Raw genomic sequence first — 27,662 nt, 5'->3', positions numbered from 1 at the left:
ATCCATTTTGAAAACTATGATTCCAAAAGGTTGTCTTTCAATAGCTAAAGTTTTACTGTTTTTGTAGATGAAATTATATCTATATCTATATATCTATATCTATATCTATATATTTATATCTATATCTATATCTATATCTATATCTATATCTATATCTATATCTATATCTATATCTATATCTATATCTATATCTATGGAGAGTCTGTGTGGAGCTTTAAACAAGATGAGCACTCACTCTGAACGCACCTAGTGAGAGCTCACTCTAATGTCAAGCCGCAGGCTTTGAAAAAGATCCTGAATGGAAGGTCAAGGTACAGAAGAAGGCATCGACTCAAGCTGCTCATGACTCAAACACTGCTCTTTCTACTTGCAAGACTAGTTTTGAAGAGAGGACTTAATGATGCTACTCATACCTCTATAAAGCTTAGATATTAAACCAGAATATGTTTTAGTTATAATTACATCTTCTACTTTCTGTAAAACAGGCTCATAGAAGAGAGTTCTCCAAAAATAACACAATGCAGGACCCAAGAAAAATGTTCCATGAGTTATTTGTGTATAATTTAATTTAAAAAATACTAAGGAGAATTAAGATGGAAAGAAATACATATAATAAAGCCTAGTATCCACACAGTAGTAGATACATATGAGAACTAAGAAAATGTAATTCAGTTACTTTTTTATTGCCTTTGTCTACACATTTGTTCATTTTCTATAATGTAGAAAAATATTATCTGAGTTTTAAAGTTTGTTTTGGATGTTTAGGCTTCCGCTAGAGTTTTGTTTGGCAAATAATTTTTCTTCTTAACCCTCCATGTTCTTAGCTGTAAATAAGTCTAGAAATAATGCTGAAAACTTTTGTTACTTCTTCAAACAACAGTGATGGTTAAGTAGAAGAAGCTAATTGAAATTTTTCTGAATTAAAAAATAGCTGCTATGCAAAATGTCATAACTAAACAGTATAAATATTTCAGACTCTTTTCTTATTACTGAAATAATTTAAAAAGGACTAGTTACCTAAAAATAAAAAAATAAAAATTAAAAAACAATCAAAATTGTCACATAAAGCTAGCAAAAGCAAAATATAATATAGATGTATAAATACATATATATGTCTACATATATAATGTGTATATATACATAACTTTATATGCGTATTTTGTGTGTATATAATCTTTTTCTCTGAATCCCACTTAATGACAGAATGCTATTAATTTTGTGACAAATTGCTTATGAGTATTATTGTAAGAGTCACCTGCGTAAGTGTGTGAAAAGCCAAAAATGTTGACTCAGCTAGGGTTGGATGCAACTATTAACTCATCATATTCACTAATAAATGGGCATTTAAAATAGTCTGGACAAGTTAATACCTTTGGCCTAAGTACTAATGAGCTAGATCACCCTCTGCTTTTACCACTCCCTTGGTGTTAGGCGAGACATTTATAGTAGTTGTGAAAAATCACAGCGTACGGCTTCTGTTTGTGATGACAGCCCCCAGTGGTCCGCTCTGGTTGAGGATAAGCCTTAGGTGTCTTTCTAGCAGTGAAAGGGTTTTTCCTGTGTTCCTTGCATTCTTAAGTCAACCCCTTTTGGCATAAATGCTATGCATTTGTGAGGCATAGCCAGTGGCCAAGAAAAAAATATATAAATATATATTTTTTGTCTTGTAAACCTAACTGACCTAATATTGAGTACACGGAAATGATATTTTAAAAAATAATAAACTTAGAGACCTAAATTGATGCGGATTTCTTTCTACTCAGAGAATCTAACATTATAAAATAAAATTGTCAACATAAGCTTCATTGTTTTATTCCCTTCTCCAAATTTCTATTAAAAAAAATTTTCAATCCCACAGAAAAGTTGAAATGATAGGACAATGAACACTCATATACCCTTTTAGCTAGATTAAAAAATTGATAAATTTGACCACACTGGACCATTTGAAAGTAAGTTTCAGAGGTGGTGACCATAATTCTTCAATATGTGTCTCCTGAAAATTAAGGACATTCTTTCAGTATACTATCATCATGCCTAAGACAAGTAACAGGAGTGCCATCCGATAATCTAATATCTAGTCTATATTCAGATTTCTTTGGTTGCCACGCAAAACACCCAAAACATCTTCTTATATACCTTTTTGTAAACCACGGTCAAGTTTTATGAATTGAAATTGCTGGTTAGTTCTTCAGTCTTTTAAAATCTAGAACAGCAGCCTCTTGGGTCCTTTTTTACTCATAAAATTTACTTTTATAGTATCTTTTTGGCAAAAAGATCTATAGTTACCCATGTTACCCTTGAAAAGAAATTCACATTTGCTCAAATATCTTTTTACTATAGCCTTTTAAATCACGCTATTTATTTTTATTTATACCGTATCATTTTGTATTTTTTATAAGTAGCTTTATAATAGACTCTAGTTGTTTTATGCATATGTATCCTTTCCTTATATAGATCCTGAATTCTTTATAGGAAGTTGGTTTTCGGTATCTTTTTGTAAAGAAACTATTTTATGGACTCAGTTTTAAATCTTTACTTTTCAGGTATTCTCATATATAGTTGCTGGTAGTATATTGAAGTCATCTTTTTGGAGGGCAATTTTGGCAGTATCTATCAATATTTAAAATACATATACCCTTTGACTAGCAATTCTGTACTTAGTGATTTTTCTAAAAGAAATATTTGTACACATGAATAAGAATATACATATAAAGATAGCAATTATAACATTATTTGTAACAACTCCACATTATTAACAATATTAGGGTACATTCAGAGATTCAGAGGTGACTGATGAAATCTTGGTAAATCCACAAAATGGAAAACTCTTCAGTCGAGTAATATGAGGTAGATATCAAATACCCATGAGAAACGATATTCATGAAATGTTAAGTGCATATTGCTTAATCTTGTATTGTTTAAAATGTTTTATATATGCATACATATTTTGTTTCAAAGGTGCATAGATATACTTTTACATACATCATATACATTCATAGTGCAGAGGAAAATATCTTGAATGTAAAATTTATAGTAAAAATAATTGTGCGTACTTAAAGTTTTCTCAACTTAAAAAACTGAAAATTGTTTTCTCTAGCTGTGGGTTTTGAGAGATGAGGAAAAGAGAATTCTTCCCTTTCTACTTCGTAAACTTCTTTGTGTCCTATATTTTGCAAAAAGAACATGTTGCTTTTATAACCAAAAACCTAACAAAGATTTTAAACCTTTGTCATATCGAAATAAATTACATCATATATCAAAATTAGTTTCAGAGCATTTAGAAAGAAATGTTTAAGCCCAATCTTGTAAAGAAAGTAGAAATAAATATGTATCAATTAAAAGTAAGAGAAAAATAGAGACTTTTATAAATTTTCTACTTCCACCTGTAAACCAATGGCCACCCTAATTAAAAACTCTGTGCCAGTTTAAATATAGTTTTTAATGTTAGGTCGAAAAGTTTTGCTAAAGCAAATTAAACAATAGTTAGCTTTTAAAGGCATTTCAAAAACAAGAGGAAAAAATGCTGGTGACCTGTTGCCTCTTAAGAACATCGTTACTTGTGTTTTAAAAAGTCAGAAAGAAGGAAGGGTGCCCCTGGCTGACTGATCTCCAACTAAAACATCTTAAAACAGAAAGACTTTAGAAGAGGGCCACTGTCAGGCTGGGTCAAGGGAGGAAAAGCTGGGAAGAAATGTCTGGAATGCAGGTTACTGTGCAGCCAAGCGGTCTCTTCCTTTTTCTGTCTGGCCACATGCAAAAGCCTCAGGGAAGACAGGAGCAGAGCAGCCATTTGAAAAGGAACATCTGGTAGACTAGCCACATTCTCAGGCCCACCAGCCCACATCACTGGGTGAAGGAAGGGGCTGTGGAGCCGAGGAAAACACCGTGGTTTTGGACACCAACTTGACGCAAAAATCCCTGGGAGGGCCTAACACAGAACGAAGACTCAGGATCAGTGAGGGAGAAGCCACGCCTAGAGAAGGTGATTAGATTTCAGCCAAGTAGCCGTTCTTAATAGGGAAGGAAAACTGAGAAAAGCACTTAGTTGTTCCTGTTGCTTTAAGTGGCATGCTAATTTTGCTTTCAGTATAAACTTAGCGTGTAGAAATACCAGCTGATCTTTGTGCATCGATTTTTTTTTTCCTGAACGAGGTGGCTGTTTGAGGTTCACGGCTTCCATCCTCCCTCATCTTCACTTTGCTATTGAGCCCATCTAGTGAGTTTTTATTTATTGTGGTATTTTTTAGTTCTATAACCTCTAGTTGCTTTTTTTTTTTTTTTAATAACTTGTTTCTTTGCCGAGATTTTCTATTTTTTCATTTATTTCAAGAGAATTTGTGTCGAAGCATTTACGACGTTGGCTTTAAAGTCCTCGGCAGACAATCCTACCTTTCCTTGGTTTTGGTGTTCATATCAGTTGACGGTCTTTTCTTAGTCAAGCCATGATTCGCTTGGTTCTTGGTGTGATGGTTATTTTCAGTTATACCCTGGAATTTCGTCAGTTATGTTCAGATACTCTGGGTCCCCTTTAAATCTTTTATTTGGTGAGCATTTGCCCTGTGTAGGTTCAGCCTGCAGGTCCTAGCCTACATTTGTGGGCTGTGGTTTAAGTGGCGGGTTAATTCTTAGAAACTTTATGGTGTTACTTTAGTTGGCTTGGTTTATCGGTCCCTGGGGGCTTCCGTGTTCCCTGCTGGTGCAGGCCAAGGGGGTGTAAGTGCGGTCTCCAGGCCTGCGTGCTGGCTGACTTGGCGAAGACAGGTGTGGTAGGATGCCCCTGTCAATGTCCCTTGGCAGCTTAATGTCTCTGGGCAAAGGACAGTGTTGGGCCCATGGGAATAAAGAGGCTTCTTGTATCCAGCTGTCGGCCATAGCCAGGTCTCTCCTGTTATTTCTGCCAACCAGCGTCAGTTTCTTTTGACAGAAAAGGGGCGTCTCAGTCTCTGCAGGGCAGGAAAGTGCGCCCGCTAGTTCAGGGCTCCCAGTCTGTCCCCACCGACCTGTTCCTGACGTTGTCAGAGGGAACTCCTGTTCAGTACGGGAGAGGAATGAGCCCACCGCCACGACCTTCCATTGCGAGGTCAGGAGTTGGAAAATAGGTGTGGGCGGCTTTCTTCTGTTGGGTGAGCAGGGCATGGAAGATGTCCTTCCTGTGCTGGTCCGCTCATCTCGGGGCCCCGAACCAGCTGGACTTTTTTTTTTTTTTTTTTTTTTACTTTTTATGGTTCTCTATTGGTTCTCCTGTGCCATTTCAAGAGTTTATAATTGAGCAGGAAAAGAATGACTCTATGTCATTTTTTCCAGACTGGAAGTGTGTGTGTGTTGTGTGTGTGTGTGTGTGTGTGTGTGTCTTCTATTGTCTTCCTTTGAGATGCTGGGCTGGGATGTAACTACGGATCTCACCGTTGTAAAATAACACACATGTAATAGGTCACCAATAATTATCAGTTGGATAAATGACTCATAATATCAATTTAATTTCTCTGAATCCCCGTTTTTCTCATCTAGGTAACCGCTGATTCATAATTCAGTGGAATGCTCGTTGAGACCAGGTTGTGTGCTTTGCCCCGCGTTTCCAGTTTCCTGTGCGTCCCTTCGCCATGGCACCGAACTCCCCGAGAATGATGAGGCCGACACACATGTTACCATGAGCAAACAATTGGCTGCAGGATTATGCAGAAAGATACTCAGTAAACGGACCAGGCTCAAAGTTGGGGAGTCGGAGGAGGTAGAATTCCCTCCTTCCCACCCTGGAGCCTCAGGATGCCTTCAGGGACCCTTTCCAGTTGCGTGCAGATACAGTACGGGGTGAGGCTGATGTGATTCTTACCAAAAACTCAAAGACTAGGACCTGACATCTGAAATTATTCAGCTTTCCCCAGGATGCACATTTAACTTCAAATGGAACGCTACGGAACAAACCACACTTCATGTTACCTGAGGAATACTGCCTTTGAGGTCTTCCTCATGCAGGCATGCCATGAAGTGAACCCTCACTCTCATCACGAGGCACATTCGTTTTGTTGTTACTGCTTATTCATTCATATCGCTTATCCATTTTAGACCTTAAGCAATGGGCAAAGAGAATTGTGCTAATTATGCTTCCCGTTCCCTCTCCAGTAGCTAACGCAGTGCCTGACACACAGTGGGAATTATTAGATAATAATTAACCATTCCGACACTAGTGCAGGTGAGGAGGAGTCAAAAACGTGTAAGAACTGGTTGCTTCCCTCCCAAAATTACAACTTTGGGGAAGAAGATTAGCAGAGAAATAATTAACAGTGGTGTAAATAGTAAAATAAATGCTAAGGAGAGATTAAAATCACCAGACCTAGTTGTCTCGAGTACAGGGTAGTTAATTGCTAATTTATGAGATCAAGGAAGGTTTTACAAAGGAAGTGTTTTTCAACTGCATCTGGAAATAATGCAGTCTAGATTCTTTCTCTAGAGTGCATCCTCTTTTGCCTGACATCTATTGTTTTTCCTAAAAGGAAAAACTTTTACAAAATCTTCCTGTTACTAAGGGTCTGATTCCTGCAGGAAGTCCTAAATAACATTCAATGCTTTAAAAACAAAAACTCTATGTGATAATAATGGATCCAGATCTGGGTGCTTAAATCTGGAAGGAAAATATTAACCAGATTTTCAACTCAAACACTATTCCAGGGCCTTTGGGCCTTTGGGAGTCACTCTGTTTTGGTTTAAGCAATTCGTTTTTGGCTCAAAAGCAGTCTCAGATGGTAGCAGCATTTCTAATTAGATCTTAGTCCTGCTGACTATAATTCATTTAAGGGTGTGAACATTTTTTTTTTAAGTGGATTCATATTGTTTCTGAATTCTCTGATGACCAAAGAAATCATATAGACTTCGGTAATTGGATTTTCCAACCGAAGGGCTATTAACTCTCTCAGGAAGAGAGAATATGTAACAAATCCATTTGAACTCTGTTATTGTCTTATAAAAGGACTGAACATTTTCAGAATATATTTTGCTAAAATTCTATCAAGTTTTTAGGGGCCATCTCACTGATTTTCACCAGGAACTTGGTTTAAAGGGTGGGAAAGAGATAAACTATATTATTTTTAAAAATGATTTCTTCAGCACAGAAAGGTTAAGTGACTTGCTATTTATTGCACAGCAGACCAGGAGCAGAATCGTTAACTGTATCTTAAATTATGTGCTTGTTTTGTGGCTATAAAAGTTTTAAAAAACCTTTGCCCCTAATAATAGCGTTTTCGATAACCACTCAGAAAATGAGGGTGTAAGGGTAGAGATGAAGGAGTTAAAACGAATGTTCTGTCAAAGGCATGAGAAGGTGAGGAAGATGAAGGCTGCCTGAGGGAACAGGATTTCTCAAGGCAATCTCTAAGGCCACACTATTGGCCCATGCCACCGAAATGGTGGGCTATGTAACATCAGAAGAGGCCGTGATTCTGGGATGAGAGGTGACTGTAGAGCTGCTCCATAGCTGACTACATGAGGGATGGTTGAACGAATTAAACATTTCCAGGCCTTTCTTTCTTCTCCTGAAGTAGTTCATGTCCCATTAACTTCAACAAAGCTTGTTAGGGTTGATGCATTTATTGTCTGCTCTACTTCATAATTAGCTCTCATCTACTCCTTGTATTGCTATTTGTACCAATTTCTCCTCAAATAGATTATAGTCTCTTTAGAGGCAAGGACCAAAGCTTATAGACTATATCTCCACGGGGATCTGGCATAATTCTATCTACAAGTTAGGAAGTCAAAAATACCTTTTGATAGTATTTCATTTAATTTAAGTGTAGGGGATGTCCATTGTGTTTATCTCTGGCTCAGGAGAATTCCCATTTTTTTGAGGACTGATAACCCTCCTGTGAATCATCAGGGGAAGCACAAGAGGACCTGCCTTCACTTGGACTTTCTCCCTGATAGGGCAAATGGAGCCGGTAAGATTCTTTCTCATAGGCCTTTGGAGTCTGACCTAAGGGGGGAAAAGACATTGCATTTCTTGCTAATAGAAACTCATTAATAGATGAAAGGAAGATCAACAAATTACCTGGTTTCCATGTATGGCACATACTCTGTCTATCTAAGAAGAGGTATAACTTTCATTCTTACCCACTAACAGACACTGTAATTTCCCTCGAGTGTCAACTGAGGATTCCTTGATCTCATGGAAAATAGGTGCCCAACTTCTAGTCTAGGGATGGTCATGAACTCATAACTTAGTTCTATCTAATGATAATCACAAACTCAGTTCTATGTAATGAGATATAATACGGAGTCTGCTCAGTGTCTTCTGAGAAATAGTTATTACTCCTAGGGAAAAGGAGAAAGGATAAGTTTCTCTCTGCCATAGCCGCCATCCTCACCTCCTGCTTCCTGCCTTTGAATGGAGTGCTGGGTTAAAGCAGCCATCTTGTGACCACGAGGCAACCAAACACGTGAATGACTGGCACACTGAGGCTGGTGAAATGAAAGGCTGGACAGAGTCTGGCTCCTTGACGGCGTCGTTAAGTGGCAGAACTAGCCCTGGGATATCTGAAATGTTATTTTTCCAGATAATTAAAGCTCTTTATTTTTGAATCCACTCTTAGATTTTTAGTTATTTGCAATAAAACGTATTCTAAATTTAGACCGTATGACCCAGATCTTCCTTATATTCCATTAGATACAGTAGTAAATTTCCTATTGATTCTTTTCCCCCTTGGGAAACTAGTGTAAATCTCTATTCTGTGTAGTCAAAGAAACATTAACTTATTATATATGTTATTAACTTATTACATAGGCTTATCACAAAATATTTGAAGTTTTTCTTTATATCACAAAAAGAAGTCAGGAAAATATTTATCCAAATGCAATCTTCGTAAATGATACTTCTTGTCTTTCTTGAGTGTTTTCCTCTGCAATTTAATTTAACTTTGGATGAAAGCAACAAGAAGCTCATAGACTGCTGTTGCTGGTGCACTCTCGGCTCTGAGAAAGAATCGCAAAAGAGAGATGAGAAAATTGAGCATGGCTTAATCAAAGATAGGTGCTCTTGCTATTAACTAAAGAAATGTAATCAGAGTTACCATTTTATGTTGCCTAAGGTGACTGTAAAGTTTAGATACAAATATGTAGCAAAGAGCATGTCAAGTCAGCATATCTCGCTTTCTAAAGGGATAAGGTAACATTTAGTAGAAGCTACAAAGACATTCACGTCCTTTGAGCAAGTAATTCTACACTACAGTATTTTTCCTAAGGAAATATTTTGACAGATGTAGGACAGATGTTTCTATCTGTAAGAGGGGGGGTGAAAAAAAAAGAAAAACATTAAATTTTCAATAATAAGAGAATAATGGATTTAATTATATCAACAAGAGGGACTACAATACAACCATTAAATATAATGATTATGCAAGTAGGGTAAGAACGTAGAAAACATTTGTGATTTTTTTGAAAGCACGATTCATGATGATACGTAAACTATGATCGCAATTATAGATAGGATCTGGAGGGTATAGGAAGAAATAAAAATTTTTGAAAGCGAGGTGGAATTGAGGGTGATTTCCTCCATTTTCTTCAGTGTTATTCCAATGTATTTTAACATTCGTGCCAAGCCACGTGTCATGCCGAGATCACCTGCGTGTGGAAAGAAAGTTTTCCCGCTCTCCAAATGTCACATGGACTTAAGAGTTGGCTTACTCTGTATTCTCATGCCAGTGATGTGAACCATGCCAACTCTCAGAGCAGAGAACCGACAGGCAGGACCACCATCACCAAGAGACATGAATGTGTAAAACAAAGCTCTTTGAGGCTTCCGCCGATCGATGACAATGTGGTCTACGTGGCATTGGAGTGGCCTCCATTCCTTCTAATCCATTCCTTCTAATCCATAATTTCTTCCTGTTGTCTGCTGGAAGGCTATTTCTCTCTCATCCTTGGAAAGGTTTCTGAGCCTAAGAAGTTCTCTCCTAGGTCATCTGAAGTTCGCTCATGTGGCGGAGACTGTGTCCAAGGACACATTATGTATGTGGCCAGGAAAAGATTTCAATGACTAAAAGTAGTTCCTCCTACTAGAACTGATAGTCTTCTTCTGGAAAAGGATGTAATGGGTACAACAGCAACATCTAGAAAACACTTTCATTTGTCCTTTCAGATGAGAAAGTGCAGGGATATGATGACTGCGGGCTGGGCTGAGACAACCTGGGAGTAAACTCCTAGGTGAAATGAACACACCAAAGTCGACTTCCATATTTGTTAATGCCTTTATATGACATAAGAAAACACAAAATAACAGTGCTCATGTTTAGTGCTCAGAACGGACCCATGTTCAGAAAGAACCACGCCTGCAGCAGAGGCGAATTCGCCCCTCTGCATTGTGAGTGAGAAACCTACTGTCCCAAACACAGGAAGTGTGTGTTGCCTTTGGGGGCTGTGAGAGCCCCAGATGTACGTGCGTCTGAGATATAGTGCTGCTTAACCACGTGAGTACCACCCCTTGCTAGGCATTTGGAAAATGTGAGGGAGAATTTGTGGTATCACAATGACTGAAAGACGTTACTCAATTTAGTAAGCAAGGACTAGGCGTACGAATCTCCTACAATGTTGTAGATTGTCCTGAACAGCAAAGAATCATCCCCAAATAAAATTCCGATGATGCTCCTGTAGCAAAACATCAAGATTGGAAGGAGCAGGGGGACGACAAAAGAAAAACACACTTCTCTGAATGTTGAGTTTTGTTTTGATGGTAATGAGTCAACATTTCAGGAATGCATCTAGTCTATTGGGAAAGGCTTTTATTGGAGACCTTTATACGACACTGTCCCAGGAAAAACCAGCTGCTTCGGAATTCTCCAGTTAGATGCATTCTGGAAGTGGCGACACTAATTTAGAGAGGAGCTTACGAAAATCAAGTTTCGAAAATATTGTTATTGGCCTTAATAATTTTTCTAAGTTATATAATTTCATCTAGGTTTCTGGGATTGGCAAATCTGGTGACAGAAAGTACCAATCAGTTAAAGAGATATAGAAATAATACTTTTCATTTACGTTTTTTCATTTTGAGGCTAGTTCTTACTCAAAGCAATCCAATAGTTTTTTTGTTTGTTTTGTTTTGTTTTGTTTTGTTTTTAGCTTCATATATATTTTTCCAATTTAGGGATAGCTAGGTTTGCACTAATATGTTTAGCCATGCAGCACGATAAACTTTTATTAGTACCACAGTCTAACCTACTGAGCTAACCAGCCAAGCTTAGACTATCGGATGATGAACTGATTGAGCATAAGAAAGTCTCTGCAACACATATTCTTTATCTGTTAGCTTCATGCAAAGCTATTTATGTAAACACAAAACTGCAGTTATGTTTACTCAACCTGACTAAACCTTTTAATCTCCTTTTTCCTATGACTGATTATTCATTATTATAGAGGATTAGTATGAGGGAAGGATTAGTCTAGTGATGATCCTTCCTTAATTGCATTCTACACTATATAATAAGGAAAAGCAGAAATGAAAGCATACCACCCGTCAGGCTGAGGGCAAGTGAATATATTAAAAAGAGAAAGATTATCAACTTATTCTCAGTCTTTTCTATATACTATTAATATATAAAAGTTTTTGCAACCCTGAATCTAGGGTTGAATCTAGAACATATTAGGGATTTTATTTCCCTTAAAGAAAAGTTCAAATCTCCTCCCTCTAGCCTCCTTTCTTTTGTAAAAAGGATCCTAGTACCAGTTCTCAATGTATTTTTACTCTCCAAGTGCTTTATCTTTACCCATCCTGAGTAATAGAACCCAGTGAAGAAAAAAGTAACTGTAAAATCTTAAAACCCTCTCTCACGCCTTCCCTTTTCTCCTTACACCCCTGCCATGTTGCTTTTGGCTAAGTCTTCTGGTAAGGTCACTGCTAAGTGTACTGTAGAGAGGGCTGTGGATCTCGACCGGCCATAGGTCATCTTCCTAGGTGGCTTTTTAGAGCCTGCCCTTCTACTGCACTTACAGGAGAAAAGCTCCCTAGGGACTAGAGGGAAAAGATAAAAGAGTGTCTTTCTTAGTTTACAGATCAGAAGAGGAACCCGATACTTGGCCATGTTTTTCAGCACTCCCTAACCCAAAGAAAATGGTCTGAAGCGGGAGGCCAGGGCACTTCTCTGTGTTTAGGGGGCCCTAATCCCACTCCCAGAGGCGGTCTGTTCTAAGCAGAGTATTGCTTACAGCCTGGGTGGCCAGGAAACCGTGTCCTGGAGAGACGAACTGAGAGCAGGGAGCGGCCAGCACGGGGGAAAGTGCGTGGTCTCGGCTCATTCTTTCTTGCACCGCCCAGGAGGCCTCCACTGGGAGCTCAAGTTGGGAGGCCTCATAGAAACAATTTCTCTGTTTCGTGTTGTTATAAATGAGAGGAATGTGATTATATTATTCCACTGTGTTTTCTCTTTAGCCCGACTTCTAGAGTACGCCATTTACACTCAAGCGATATTACCAAGCAAAACGGGTTTGTGATGAGGGTCTCCTGAGTGGATGGGAGAAAATATGCCGTGGAGTCAGGGGAGACACATTTCCCCTTTCTATAAATTCTAGCAGAGGCTTATTACACGCTGTTTCTGTTGGCTTGAATGTCCAATGCTTTCTTGTCTGTTCAGGGGACGGATACGAAAAGTTCAATTCTCTTCTGCAAAACGTTGCCTGAGAACATCCACCTTCCCCCAACCCCCCCCATGTCATTATGCCTTCCCAGTGAATAAAATGACACAGCCCGGTGGAAATCGGGCTTTATTAAAACATCGTTCTCTAAGCAGTCCGCAGGCGAGCCGCTTACCAGGTTTGGTTCCTTCTGGGACACCAGGGTGGGCAGTCAGTAGAGTCTACCCAGTCCACGTATTTTCTTGTGGTGATACCTAGAGGGATTATTGAACTTGAGATTTTCAGGACGACGACAACAGCAAAAAAAAACTACAAAGGGAGAATGACTAAGTCCACGTGATGAACGAAACCCATTTAATTTGATTATAGACTTATTTCTTTGTGCTGTGACTCCCGTTAGGATCTCAGCGACATTCCCACTCCAGCCTGTTTTCCCCTGGATTGTAGGGTCTGGAAGCCTGGAAACTACGTTTTCCAAGCTGTTCTGTCATCAGGTTTCTAATTTAGGTTCCACTAATGGGAGACTCTCCTCGAGGCTTAGAACAGAACAGAAAGAAAAAGAGCAAGAGAAGCCGTCGTTGACTTGGCAGCCGCGGAGAAGCATGTAAGCTTTGGGAGAGGATAGGCAGGGGGCTTTGCCAGAAGTTTCTAGGTCTTCTTGCAGAACTCACCAACTGCAGTGCTGCAGAAAGCGGAGATCCCTGGCAGAGGTGAACGCCTCGATTTCCTGACTGCTCGGAGGAGCTCCCCCACCTTTATTCTCCTCGTCCTCGCAGTGGTTTTGCATGAGGCCGCTGATCCTCTGTGTTGGATTCCTTCCTGCTTGAAATGCCTCGAGTGGTTCCATTTTCTTGACCAAACTCTGACTGATACAATCTGTAGAACCAAGTAGGAAAGATATCAAGGGCTAAAGGGTAGACTTCGATATGAGCTTTTAGTTGCCACTCACCAAAGCTCAGCTGACTAAAATAAGAGTCTTTTTTTCTCATGCTCTCTAAACTGCTCATCTTCTTCTGTGTGTCCCACTCTGTTTTGTCTCATACCTGTGCTGATTTGCTTTTCATATAAGAGCTCGTACTCTTGTATGTTACAATGGGTTGCACACAATGTGTCCATGATACCTATTTGTTGAATTTTAAAGAAATGGAACTATGCTTATGCCCTAGCTTTAAAATCATTTTCGATATCTTTGGTAGCTGAACATCAAACAACCCAAGCTACTGCCCTTCCAAAACATTTTATGAAGTGTCTTTTGCTTATATATACCGAAGAATGGCTCATCCCTCCGTGCGCATAATGTTGAATCCTTGCCTATTCGTTTAATCATATACTCATTCGCTCAGTAAATATTTATTGATCACCTACTATGTGTCAGGAATCATTATAAGTACTTGGGATATATCAGGGAACAAAACGGGCAGACAGCATTGCTCCGTTTATCTCGCTGCTTCAATTTGATCTTGAAACCTGAGACTGGCTGCTCTTTCCTTTTTTCCTCTGTGTTAAGTGCCTCACTGCGACTAAGGCAAATGTTCTTGGTGGGATAAGTGCCTTGATTGTAGATCCAAATAGAAAATTGATTCCCTACGTTAGGAAGAAGCACAGAGTCCAGGGCCCTGTCTGTGAACCTTATCTTCCTGGGGTCCTGAATGTAGAGACGTTACTCTGTCTTTTTTTGCTACTCGATGCCACGTGTTTATATGGATAAAATCTCTTCCTGTGTGAAAATCCAAACTCCTTCGTTTTGATTAGTAACACTAGAGGTTAGGCACAGTTTCTCCCTAGGCCTTGACGAGTTGCTGTTCTACTGGAATGGATACCATTTAACAGCACTGTCATTCAAGTCCTTTCTTGCCTATGGTTTATAATATCATTCTTATTGTTTATATTTAGACACAATCGTTTAGAGTGGTTTCTTATTCTGTATGTTGTGTTTGGCCTCTTTCCATGAAGTCATCCTCATTATCTTTGCTCATATGTTCCATCCGAGTGACTTCTGGGATGAGACTGACTCATCGCTTTTGACTAAGTTTGAGACATTTCCTTTGACAAGGATACCTCTATAGTTAATCTCAACACATAACCATTCTGAAATATTAAGTAATATAGTTGTGGGTGAATGATGAAAATGTATTGATTTCACGTATGTATTTTGTCCTTCTTAGTAAATTTAATGTATGAGGAGGAAAATTTACCCAACGGTATCTGGGGTAATTTTATTTCTATTCACGAATCAAGGAGACTGAAGCAGTCATGGTACTCCTGTGGCCTCAGGCAGTGGCCAGAAGGAAACCAGGAACGACTAGCAGTTCTAGCTGAAGAGCCTCAGGTGCCTTATCCTTTTATTTCCCCATCTAGGCTCTACTTCCTGCCTCATGTGAAGGGGTGATGCTCTGACCAGTGCTGAAAAGGGCCAAGCTGGGAGTGGGTGTGGTGAGAGCTGCTGATCCAGCCAGAGCAATGGGATCCGGGCAAGTGCACCATTTCCAGCCTAAATGACACCCTGGGATTTGGCTCTATTCAATAGAACCTGCGATTAAAGTCAACATAGGCCAACTGAGCTGGGATTTTAAAAATTTAGGCCACTTTTAAAGCACACTCACGAAAAATTTAAAAATAAAAAAATAAAATAAATAAAATAAAATACCATGTTGGAATAAGGTAAAAAAATAAAAATAAAAATTAAAAAATAAAAATAAAAATTTAGGCACATCAGTATAGCGTGGATTTTTTTTTCAGAAGGTAGAAAAGCTATGCTTCTAGATTCTTATTCTCTATATCCCAATATCAAGCCAAAAGTGTTTTACAGTGTGTATCCTGTTGGCTGCTTGCATGTAGAAGCAGATCGAGCTAGGCGAAAGACAAACCAAAAGGTTTTAAAAGGAGTGAGCAGAGATAAAAAAGGGAAAGTTAATGGGGAAGAGTTTTAAGTCGGTTATAAAAGAATACAAGAAAACGAAATACTGAAGACCTACTTTTAATTAACGCCTATAAATTGTCTTAAACGAATTTTGAAAATAGGAAATTAAGAGCTAATTTTAATATTTTTTCAATCCACGCCTATTTAACTGCCCCCCCACTTGTTAAAAAAAAAAAAAGGAGAAAAAACCTCATAGGCCAGCACACCAAAAGAAAAGTTAATTTTACTGTATGTCAAATAAGAATAATACTGATACGTTTTTAAAACCCACCGGAAAAAGGCCTGCGGCGGAGCTGGGGAGAAGCAGAAAGAGCGGGCTTAACGGTCGCTTTCTCTTTTATATCATGTTTCCACTTTATTCCAGTCTATTAACATTCTGCACGCTATTTACTTAAATAGTATATAAACACACTGAGTGTAGGAAGGCAAAGCTAGAGATGTTTCTGCTTTGACGGCGTGGTGGGCAAAATGGCAGTCGAGTGCCCCTGGCCAGCACGTGCAGTTCCGTTGGCTATCTAAGGGGCGGTACTGCAGAGAAATCCTAAGCAAATGCACCTATTTTTCCAGTTAATGGGCACGATTGCTGAAATTTCACAGACACCTTCAATCTTGCTCTGCAGTTCAATTTCCCCTCCACATTCAATATCTAGCCTTTTAAAATACACATTTATAGACCAACATTTGCTTTAGTGAGTTTTGAAAACTACCAAATGGGTGGACGCATGTTTTGGCCTGGTTCAGGCTGTGAATTTCCTCTCTTTTCTATTTCGTTCTCTCCAGATTTCTCCAGTTTTAGTTTAGGGAATGTGTCGAGGTCTGAGAACCAGGTGGGGTCTGGAAGAAGGAACAGAGAGGGGGGTGTTCAGATGTACTATTTGGGGTATCTTTTCGTAGGATGAAATCTCAGGGATGAGCCTCGACTTTTTACATACCCATTAACATCTTTAATATCTTTTTATCTTCTTTATTTTTATTAAGATTATTCCAACAAAATTATTTCTACCAAGAAAGATCCGAGATTATAATTAAAACCATTCAAACGAATAGGATAAAATTAAGAAGTAAATTTAAAAGCCATATAGTACAGGCGAAGAAAATATATTGGACAATGAATTATATTCAGATCTTTATAGTAACCAAAACAAAGTAAAGAAATAAATGTATGTATTTATTTATTGAGTGAGGTTTTGCAATGTGCCCAGCTCTGTATTTGAGCACAGAAAAACACTCATAATAATGCATAATAATGTCCAGTCTAGGGAGTTATAGACTATTTGTAAACATGTCTAGGGACATGAAGAAGTGTTCTTACCATACGTAATCGAGGAGTCTGGCTGCAGGCCCAAATCCTATGTGTGATCTTTCAAGCCTGACCATAGTCAGTTACAAAGCTGTCCCTGGCACACCTCCTGGGGGAAAGCCATGATGCACAGCCTGGAGGGAGATAGTTAAAGACTCAGCCCCACACGGGCGGGCCGTGCTCTTACCCATATCTACATTCCTAGGCCACACGCCCCTGTTCAGAGGCCTGCTTATCAAGGGCCTTCAAGACACTCTACACTCTGACTCAGTGTTCAGTGCCTTTCCACTCCTCGCCCTGCTCTCCCCATCCCATGGCGTCCTTGGCAGTGAGGCAATCCCCTGGTCTGCAGCGATACATCTGCCCCTTCCTAAAAGCTGGTCTGGGCGGTGGGGTTGGGGGTGGGGGTGAGGAGGTAGGGCGGGGGTCGGGGTGGGGATGGAACACAGAGAGAGTGCTTTTTCCTCTTCTGCCTCTTGCTCGATTATGCTGTAACAGTAAGTGAATAAAGGCTTAGGAGTTATTTTCAGTTTGGCTTGTCTTAATTGACTACCTTAACACCTGTCAGCTCACCTGCTTTCCAATTCATCTCTCGAAAGTAATTAGATATGAAACTTGGGAATAGAGACAAAATTTACAGTTCTCACTCAGAGTTGAATGGATATTTATCCAACAGCCTCCTTGAATTCTAGAGTCCCTCTGCTCATTGAGAGGAGTCAAAAAGCATCATGGTTTCACGGGTAGGATACAGAACAAAACGTAAGGAGTCTTGGGTTCTAACATACCTTGCCGTGTAGTTCGGGCATGAAACATCATACAGATTTTCTAAGTTTCAGCTTTCTCAACTATAAAATGAGGAGTTTTGGACAAGTGGACATCTAAGATACCTTTTACTCTATGGTCTTATGAAAAGGGTCATACTTGAGTCATCGTCTCTTCATTCTTGGATGTAGGTCAGAACACCTGTCACTCAGCTTCACTGTGAAGTGGGAGTGGTGGAGAGGGGAGGTTGGGACAGCAGGCATAGTCCTCAGTGCCTTCAGGAACAACTGCCCTGTCCTCAATGATCTAATGGGAAGCTCTAGGATTTAGATAAAATTTTGGGTTTTCTTTGAAAACAAGAGTAATTGGGCCTGGAAATTTTACAACTTTATGCATATTTTCCAAAGCAGACAATTTTGTGGTTTAGTTTTAGGGCATCCTCAGGTTAGTTTGTAGATACTTGGTAAACGATGCTTTATTTATGAACATAGGGGAACACCTATTCTATCTAGTATTTACTACATGTATAGACTTTGAACAAACATGGGTGTTACAGACTGAATCGTGTCCTTCCAAAATTCATGTTGGAACTCTAACCCCCAATACAATTGTATTTGGAAATGGGGTCTTTAGGGTGGCAGTTAAGATTAAATGAGATCATAGGACTTGTGTCCCTGTAAGGAAAGGAAGATCTCACCAGAGTTCTCTCTCTCCACCCAAGCACAGAGGCTATGTGAGGACGCAGTGAGAAAATAGCCATCTACAACCCAGGGAGAGAGGTCTCACCGGAAACCAACTCTGCTGACACCTAGATCCTCGATTTCTAGTACCCACAACTGTGAGAAAATGTCTGTTATTTAAACCACCCAGTCTGTGGTATTTTATTCTGGAAGCCCAAGTAGTCTCGTACAGTGGGGGAAAACAATCATCTACATTAAACATCGTCTAAATGCGAAGCAAACAAAAAATGTGGCATGATACAGAGTGATTGATGGAATGTAAGAAAGGGTTCCTTCGAGGTGTATAGTTTTAGGGACATAGGGTTATGTTTTACTCTTTGTGGGTCTAATCACACTATTTGTTCTGCTGAGAGTAGCATTTCCTTAATTGTATTTTAAATATTTCTAATTGTTTTTCAGTTTTCATAATTCAACTTTTACACAGTTTAGAACATTTAATTATAATAATTGCATACAATAATTCCATCTAAATCTACATGGGATAAAATTATTACAAACTTCAATAGTCTCAAAATTAAAGGTAGAGCTAATTAGCTGGATGATGTGGGAGGAGAGTTAGAGGAAAATACATGGAATTAATTCCTTGATTTGTAAATCGGAGAGCTGAGAAATACTATTTGAGGTAGATGAATTAAAAAAGAGAAGATTCCGTTATTTCAAGTTAGAAAGATTACCAGTAGTAGGGCTAAAAATTTAAAAAATGGTAACAAGCTCTTGGAGGAAAAAGAGCTAGTGAGCTAGATCCCACATTGTTTATAGAGATCAACAAGTTACTCCGAAAGCTGACACATCAAGAATTAGAAATGTAAGCATGTTGTTTTGAACTAACGTCCCAAAGAATCATAAGTAGGTGTTGTTATTGGAGTACCAATCAATTGAGCCCCTCTTTGCCTTTCAGTTTCTGAACAAATTGGGGAATAAGACAAGAAGTAAGGTTGATGGGAGATTCGATTCAACTTTACGATTGATACAGACCAAGTCGGAGCGCATGGCTTACTGTGAGAGCCGAAAGGCCTGTTTAGTGCACTCTCGAAAGGAACTTTGTCCATGCGGCTGTAAAAGTACTGGAGCAGGGCAGCCCTTCCCACAGCGCAGGGAGAGGCCGCACCTGCAGAAGCTGCAGAGAACACCTTCCCCCTGGGACTCCAGTTCTCAAGAGGAAGGAAGTAAGAAGAATGGAATAAATGCCAGCTTGATGCCATCCATAATTCATTTCTCCTGAATATTTATCTTCAACCTACATCTTCTTTAATGCAGAATCTACTTCCATAGAGTTGTTACTTTGCTCACTAAGACATGGACTTAAGATGATATTTAGCCACCCTGTCATGTTTTTTCAGATGCTTAATATTTTTGTTTTCTTTTCTTCCAGGTGAATCACTTCTAACAAGAGTGAGCCTTCAGGGAGGATGGACCTTCAGGCCCTTTGAACAGACTGAGGTAAGCTACTTCCAACAATGCTCGTCTGACCCTTGTCCATTGCTCTTCATTCCATTTACTCCTCCCACTCCATTGCACTAAGGATATATTTCTCTCACCCTCAGAACTAAACCATCTTTTCTTCCTCGATTTGCCGGGTGATTGAGAACTTGGCATTCACATCTTGATCTGGGTGATAGTTACGCAGGAAATTTGGTATGTGAGTACTTATCGAGCTGTATACTTAAGACGGATGTACTTTATTCAATTTATAATATGTGTGTTATACACCAATTAAAAAAAAAAAAACTTAGCTTTTAATTTCTCGATAGTTTCTATCCCCGTCCCAAACCTGGCACAAGAATTGGTGTGGCCTTACCGCTAGGCTTTATAGCAACGCTTTGAAAGTGGGGCTTTCTGAACTCTTCAAATCTGCTAGTGTTTCTCAATCTTTTTAATCTTTTTTTTTCCTCCAGACTTACTAAAGTTTTTAATGCACGATTAAATTTCTCCTTCACCAGATCTTTTTAACCAAGACACGAAATGCACAAGCCATTACAAAATATTGTTACAAGTGGCTGCATTAAGAAAGAACAACTTCTGCATGATGAAAATGCAGGAGTAAAAATAAAAATAGGGATAAGAAGATAAAATGGGAAAAATATCCACAACTCAACTCACAATCAAAGGACTGTGTTCCTAACAGAAAGTTCCGACGAGTTTATAAAGAACCCAATAGGAAAATGGAGCAAAGGGTATGAACAAGTTTCCATAGTGTGTAAAACCCCAAATACATGAACAGATGATGTATGCTTACAAGAGAACACTAGGCAGCAATAAAAAGTGAGAAAGTTCTTTTTGTTTTAATATGAAAAACATGAGTTATTGTTGAGTAAAAACAAAACAAAACAAAACAAAACCAATGAGTAGCACCATGTGTAGGGTATGCTAATATTTGTTTAGGGAAGGAAGGAATGGATAAATGAATGAGGGGGGCGTGTCCAGATCTGCCTAGAGTACGTGTTGGTGCGTTGGGGGAACCAGGGAGGTCAAGGTTGATAGGGAGAGACTCTGAAGTAGTCGTAATTTGTCTTGTTTAGACTTCTCTCCCATCCTAACCTTTTCCTTGCCTTAAGTTAGTTTCTCGTTTCTTAAGTATGCCTCTTCAACCCCAGGTGTTTAGAGACCTTTTACAGCTCTCAACATGGCCAGTCTCTCTGACAGAGTCATATTTAAGTGTTAGTGAATTGTTGTAGAACTCCTCCCAGTTGTTAAGTAAATTTTAAAGGAGGCCCCACAGAATGCGGCTAGGTTCTATCCTTTTCACAGTTGGACGGCCCCTAACCCTTGAGGTATGGCGGTGCGCTTGGTACCTGTTGGGTGGCTGTGACTAGAAATAGTTGAAAGGAGAATGCCTGATGGTACATGACCTCAAGAACCAGGAAGTGCTGGAAATGAGGATTTTATTTTGTGAGATTTTCTCCCTGGTGATTGCCTGAAAGTCCACTTATTTAATCAAAATAATAAGGTTTCCAAAGGGAAATAAAGAGCCCCTTTAACCTTCTACCAAGAGAGAAAGTGGACGAAACATGAGGTCACTGAAGATACTGCAGAGTTCAGCATGCACCTCCCCCCCACCCCGAGTGAAGTGGATTCAGGAGGACAGGAGAGGGTGGGAGAAAAGACAGGAAGTTCAAGCCTCCCAGAAAACAGAGGAAGAGAAAACTGTGAAACAGAGGACACGTAAGAAGGAATGGCGGGAGTCGAAACAACTGCCAGTACACCTGGTCTTTGTGCTGAGGCTTTGAGGCCTTGAACCCTCTGCAATACATATGACCACGGTTCAAACTTCAAAAGTGGGTAGCAGGCAAATAGCTCAGTGTCCATCAGTGAGGACTAGTCTAATGAACCGTCATCTGTCCATACAACGGGATGATTCCTTGCTCTAAAAGGGAAGGACGATTCTCTGTCTGCACTACTGCAGAGTGATCTCTGGGGCATACTTTAAAAAACGTAAGGTGGATAAAATCATGTACAGTGTGCTACCATTTATCTAAGGGATGAATATAGATATAAATAAATAAATGTGTGTGTATATAAATATATACACATATATTTGCTTTAAAAAGCAATATGAGGATAAACTATAAAATTAAACAAAATGGCTGCTAATGGGGGAGGGAGTAAGATGGGGTTTTGAATATATTTTGTTTTGTAGTTTTGATTTTGGAATCATGTATATGTTTTACATATTTCGCAAATATAAATTAAATTTAGAAAACAATTTCTAAAAATTGAAATGAAAAAAAAAGAAATGAATCTAATTCTTCATTAAGTTAGAGGCATAACCATACAGTAAGTAATTATTCTAAGTGCCTTTGAAACAGTGATTTGATTGTAATCTCTAGAGGGATGCTCTCTGTGGGAAACTCCAGAAGAAAAGTGGTTTACTCGACAGTGACAACAAAATTGGCAAGAAAACCAAAGAGGGAGAGAAGAAGAGAAAAATCAAATCCATAGACTTAAAAAGTCCGAGTAGGCATATCTAAATCAATAGCAATGTATGGACCATATTGGAATTCTGATTCAAACAAAAACATTCTAAGACAAAACACTCTACGTAATATGAAAAATAAAACATTCCAAGACCATTGGAGAAATCTGGATATTGACCAGAAATTTCTTGATGTTAAGAAACTACTGTTAAATTTTTAGGTATGAACATTTTCTTATGGTTAAATTTTATTTTAAAAAGAACTCTTAGAAGATACTGATACAAATGGAAATATGTAGAGATAAATGATGCCTGGGATCACTTCAAAATAATGCCAGAGGGAGGGAAAGTGGGTGATAGGAACATGGGGGTACGCGGAGGTTCATGACGCAGCTCATCAAATTCTAGGCTATTATGAAGAATAGTTTGAACATTTAAAAATATGTTTTGTGTACACATTTCTGTTGGATGTATTCCTAGCAGTGAGTTATGGGGTGATAGAGTATGCACATGTCCAGTGTTACAAGATATTGCCAGTTTTCCAAAGCAGTTTTATCAATCCATATGCCTGTAAGCAGTGTATGAGAGTTTATGTTCTACACCCTTTTCAATATACGATGTAGTCAACCTTTTAAAGTTTATTCATTTTGTGAGCATTTAATGGTGTACTATTATGGTTTTATTTACATTTCTTGATTAATGAAATTCCGCATCTTTTTGTATGTTTATTAGGAATTTGTTGTCTTTTGAAGTGCCTGTTTCTCTTCTTCTTTTTCCATGGATTGTCTTCTTTTATTGACTTGTCGCAGTTCTTTATGTTTTCATTTATGAGTTGCAAATATCTTCCATGCCATAGCTGTCCTTTTCATTCTTAGTGGTGTCTTTGATGAACAGAAGTTTTTCATTTTATATTATCCATTTTTTCATTGTTTTTCATGACGAAGGCTTTTTAAGTCCTATTTAAAAAATCTTTCCATATTTCTAGGTTTTGAAGATATTCTACAAAGTAATCCTTTAAAGGTGTTATTTTGCCTTTTAGCTTTGCAATGAACCTGAAATACATTTTCATATATAGTGTGAGGTAAGGTCTAAGTTTCTGATTATCCACGTGCCCCACTACCATTTATTGAAAAGATTATTCTTTCCTCGCCGGTAAAGTGCCACCTTTGTTTACAGTGACCAACTCATCCTAATTTTCCTGGAACTGCTCTGGTTTTAGCTCTGAAAGTTGTGTCCTGGAAACGCCTTAGTCCCAGGCAAACCAGGATGGATGGCCATCTTATTTTCGTCGTAAATCATGTGTTTGTGTGAGTATGGGTCTATTTTTGGAATTCTCTTGAAAAGAATGATAAACCTACTCTATCTTAATTATGTTAGCTTTATAATAAGTATTATCCTGTAAGGAAAGTAATCCTACCTTGTTCTTCATTTCAGAGTCTTGACTATTTTTAGAATTTTTCCATTTCCGTTTTAGAATCAGCTTCTCAATTAATACAAATAAGAATTCCAAGTTTGGGAATTGCACTGGTTTTATAAGTCAGCTTGAGGAAAATTAGATCTTGATAATATTGAGCTTTCTAAGGTATCATTTATTAGATTTTCAATTTTCTTAGTGTATTATAGTATTCTGTGTGGAGGTCTTGTGCATCTATTGTTAGGTTTCTAAAAAACTGATTTTTTAAATGTTATTGTATATTTCATTATTAAATTTTATTTTAATTCTTGTTCCTAGCATATAGCTATACACTTGAATTTTGTATGTTGGCTTTATAGTCAGGGAACTTGCTAAACTCACTTACTAATTCTATAAGTTTGTAGGTTAAAAAAAAATGTAAGGTAAACATTCTTATCTCATTTTGGATTTTCTATATACGTAAACGGGTGGCTGGTTCGCGAGCTGTGGTTTGCCGGCCCCTGCTTTAGTCCATGTTTATCCTTCTTTTCCTGGAAGGGAGCCTCCTGTCTGTCTGCGTGGTGTGCCGGGTGCTTTGTGGCTGCAGCAGGCAGTCCACATCGCTGCTCACCGGCACAGCGTGAGTCCTGAGCTTCCCAAAGCTGCCCCTCCTTTCCTGGACATTCTGTAAACTGAGTGGATAGTGCCAAATCCATTCCCAGCACTCCGTTTCTTTATGTAAATCCAAGTTTCCATCTGGTATCATTTTCCTTCAGCCTGAAGAATCTCCTTTACCATTTCATGTGCTATAACTAGTCAAGAAAAATATTCTCTCAGCTTATGTTTAAAAATGTCACCTTCATTCTGAATGACATTTTCTGTAGTATAATACAGTGAATATTCACTAAGTAGACAGTTTTTTCCTTGTACTTTGTCATTCCATTGCTTTCTAGCTTGCATATTTTCTAATAAGACTGCTGTCTTTCTTGTTTCACTTTTTTTGGGATCTCGAACTTTTTTTGTAAAGTATTCTAATAAGTATTTTTGGCTTTGCGAGCCCTATAGTCTGTCGCAACTACTCAATTCTGCCGATGGCTTACTGAAGGCACGGAGAGACAAGTGGAGTGAATTAGTAAAGCACAGATTAAACAAGTATAGTGAATAAATTTGCTAAGAGCCATGTTTCTCAACCATTTGGAACGCTACCTACGAATTATAATAAGGCAGATCTCTTTTTAAATTATCTATATATATATAATTTAAGGAATTGTGTTTGGAGTACAAAGTTTAATGAAGTAGATTGTAGAAATTTTCAAAAAATTTATTGCAAGCCTTTGTTAAATTTTGCTTAAGTCTTTTGCTCACATTTTCCTTGTTCCTGTCCCTCCATTAAGGAGTGCATTAAAATTTCAATTCTGATATTTTAGCTGCATGATTTTGAGCAAGTTACTTAATCTGAGTCCTTTTCTTTATCCACAAAGGGAAAAGGATAAGGGAGGGCAAAGGTATGCATCCACTTCTGGAGTTGGTATGAATTTAAAGGACATATAAATACCTACCAGCGTCCAGCATGTGGTAGACATTCAACATGTTGGTCCCCTTGGATAAAAACCCTGGGAAAAATTACCTCTTCTGGCCTAGACGTTCTCAACCCATGTCGTACATTAAAAACTTATAAGAAACTTAAAAAAATATTGATACTTAGTCCCCATATAATTTAATTGGTCTTGGGTAGAGCATAGGTGTGGTATTTTTAAAAAGCTTTCGAAATGATTCTAACACGAATGTGAGGTTTAAAACCAATGATTTAGCGAACCTTTTCATCCCTCTGAAATCAACGTGTGCGTGTGTGTGTGTGTGTGCGCGCGCACGCGCGTGTCTAGCACACAAAGCAAAACGTGGAAACATGAGCTCTCTTAGGAGAAAATCAACGGCAGGCCATGAGCGACACGGATGAGAGCTGGCAACACACTTGGCTGACTTTTGAGATTCTATTTTTAATGTTAAATCCACACTAGTTATGTAATATTGGCGCTAAAAGTTTTACATAACAAATCCCTTTGAATTTGTAAAAGCCAGATTGTTGATTTTACAAAAATCTTTACTTCGTCTTTTAAAAAAACTATTTCTATAGAAAAATCTTTTTTTATAGGAAAGATGAAATTTCTTTACATAGTAGGGTTTTTTTTTTTTTAAAGCACTGTTTACTCTTAATTCGTTTTAATTCCCTACTCATTTTTGAAGTTCATTCACTTCCAGAGGACTCTGTAAGAAAATTAACTTAGTAAAAACAAAATAAGGCTAACAGTAATAATGATATAAGGCAATTTGGTAAATGCTTATGAGTATATATGAACACCTTATGTTTTAGACCTACTTTTTAAGCTTCCTCGAGATAATTTTTTTTTTTAACTCTTTTTTTATCCTTACCTGGGATAATTTTTTAAATTCAAATTTCCTTGCTGTTTTACTTTACCCTCTTAGTTAGAGGATCACATTAGTCAATGTTTAACCTTACTCCTCCAGATGATGTTACTGAGTTATTAATAACAGTTAACATTTCCTAATAAATTTTCATAAAGTGTGAAGAATTCATTCTTCTTCTCTACTTCGGGAATGTTTAGTTTTAAAAATCTAAACTCTCTCTCTCTATATATATAAATAAACCAGAATGAAAGGATACTCAAAGTATGGCATTCTTATGAGAAAAGTTACTATATACAAATATACAATATTACTTCCTCTGAAATATTTATTTAAAAAGCTCTCTTTGTATAGAGTATAATAGGTGAAATACACACTCAGGAAAACATCTACTAAGGATTAAGAACTGGAACAAAGTACACAACATCAAAATGGGTGATTTCCATTAAGATCTGTGTACTAGACAGACTATGCCAATTACGTTTACCTTTAAACTGTGCTGGGCGTACGAGCACTCACTTCACTCTTATAAGAGGATAGGAAAAAGTTTTTTAAAGAGGTAGCATAGGAAAAGACAACTACTTTCGCAAATAACAATCATAAAAAGAGAAGAACTAAATGAAAAAGAACATCAGAGATCTGAATTCAAGACTTACTTGTGAAATATTTTTGTCCTTTCCCAAATGAGTTAAAAACATAATGGGCATTTTGAACCTGTTCATAAGGTCCCCCAATACCTCTAGACATTACGAGGGATCTTTATTTTTACATCCGGAGGATTCTTCTGGAATCTTGCGGCATGGAGACAAAAGTCAGGGATCTCTAGCCCAATGCTGTCCTCCTTCTCTGATTACACAGCCGGAAGAGAGGCGGTGGGAAGATGCTTGGAGAACGCGCCAGGTGCCTTTCCCCAAGTCAAGCTACGCAAATGTGATGAGTCAGAGTGGCACAGGCACCTGCTTTGTGGACGGCTTACAAGGGCTTGCATGACTGACCGTATCGCATTCATGTTCTTTGCACCTCTCTCTGAAAAAAATCCAATTTTCTCAATGTGTCAAAAAGATCTTTGAAAGGAACACTTAGATTTCCAGTTTTTCATTTTTGTCAGTGGTGAGGCATTGTATGTTTGTTTTTTGTTTTTGTTTTTATTTTTGTTTTAGCAGCAACGAGCAGTTTCAATTAAACTGATTACTTTGGACCGAACTAAAGAGAAACAGTAATAGTAATCTCATTAGCCTTCACAGTTAGACTTCATAACGTTTGCAAGAGGTGGAGGAAAGTACAAGGGTTAGGAATATGGGAGAAGGAAAAGACCTAATAAGACAATTAAATAAAGCTGCAAATAAGTAACAGGGATGCTAATTATGGACTGTAGAATAAAATGATCATGCAGTCCTAAGTATTAACTTATTTAAAAAGTTCGGTCGGATGGGTTTTTTAATTAAACATCTGATTATTCCGGTCCTAAGACTTCTAAAGGTATAATACTTTAAATTCAGCAATTAATTGATGTTAACTATATATTCAATCTTAAAAGAAAGTCTTTAATTTCAAGTCTTTGGTTAGAATGAAGTTATCTGAATAGTCTCAGTATTATCACA

The 27,662-nt window shown here is 38.2% G+C and overlaps 1 long non-coding RNA gene across 1 annotated transcript; it reads left to right on the top strand.

Moving 5' to 3' along the window:
• The first annotated feature begins 3,362 nt into the window (after positions 1-3,362).
• On the top strand, positions 3,363-8,617 carry LOC118612420. Its single transcript, XR_004954859.1, has 2 exons — positions 3,363-3,982; positions 5,509-8,617. It is a non-coding gene; the product is annotated as an uncharacterized LOC118612420 (long non-coding RNA).
• Positions 8,618-27,662: the final 19,045 nt, after the last annotated feature.

Source organism: Rousettus aegyptiacus, unplaced genomic scaffold, assembly GCF_014176215.1.
Source record: "Rousettus aegyptiacus isolate mRouAeg1 unplaced genomic scaffold, mRouAeg1.p scaffold_m13_p_16, whole genome shotgun sequence".
Classification (NCBI taxonomy): domain Eukaryota; kingdom Metazoa; phylum Chordata; class Mammalia; order Chiroptera; family Pteropodidae; genus Rousettus; species Rousettus aegyptiacus.
The sequence above is the reverse complement of the archived record's forward strand: the minus strand, read 5'-3'. Positions and strand labels throughout refer to the sequence as shown.